Source organism: Tupaia chinensis, unplaced genomic scaffold (genome assembly GCF_000334495.1).
Source record: "Tupaia chinensis unplaced genomic scaffold, TupChi_1.0 Scaffold000286_1, whole genome shotgun sequence".
Taxonomy (NCBI): Eukaryota; Metazoa; Chordata; class Mammalia; order Scandentia; family Tupaiidae; genus Tupaia; species Tupaia belangeri.
In genome coordinates, this window is record NW_006159770.1 from 161,762 (window position 1) to 162,506 (window position 745).

Consider the following 745-nt stretch of genomic DNA (forward strand, 5'->3'; position numbering starts at 1 on the left):
CGGCAGGAGCAGAAGCAGGACCCCAAGGGGCTGCCGGGGCTACATTTCAGACGACGCCGTCTCCTGCATCGGGACCTCTGCGGACCCACCAGGGAAAGGCGAGGAAAGAGGATGTCTCAGGCTGTGTCATCCCAGTGGGCGCCACGGCCACACCCACTGCGTCCTGGTCCTGACCGTGGGTCTGCCCACACTGCTGTGTCTCGGTGAGTCCACACGGGCCCCAGGAGGCTGGTGCAGCCACCCCAGGAGGCTGGGCGGTTCCCACCCAGGACTCTCTTCTTTTCTCCCAGGGCTGTGTCTGAGCCCGCGGACGCAGGCACAGGAGGGTGAGTGTCCCTGTGAGCGTCCCCAAGTCCCTGCTCTCGGTTCAGGCCACGCATCAGGGGTCCTGGTGACTGGAAACATCAGGCAGCTGGTTTAGCTGTTCACACAGGAGGGCTGGGAGTGGGGAGGGCATGAGGCGGGGTGGGGGACCCTGCACATCCACCCCCCTCTCTGCTAGGATCTCCCTCCCGACCTCAGATCAGAGCTCTCCCCGGCTCTGTGATCTCCAGTAAGAGGCCTGTGACCATCCTGTGCCAAGGACCCCAGGAGGCGACGTCGTACAGGATCTGTAAAGTGGGGCAGACGCAGGCGTGTCCTGTGGGGAACGGCACGTTCAGGATCCCAGAGATGGTGCCCGATCGCGCAGGGCTGTACCACTGCGCCTACCAGAGCGGGGGGCGCTGGTCTGAGGCCAGCGAGC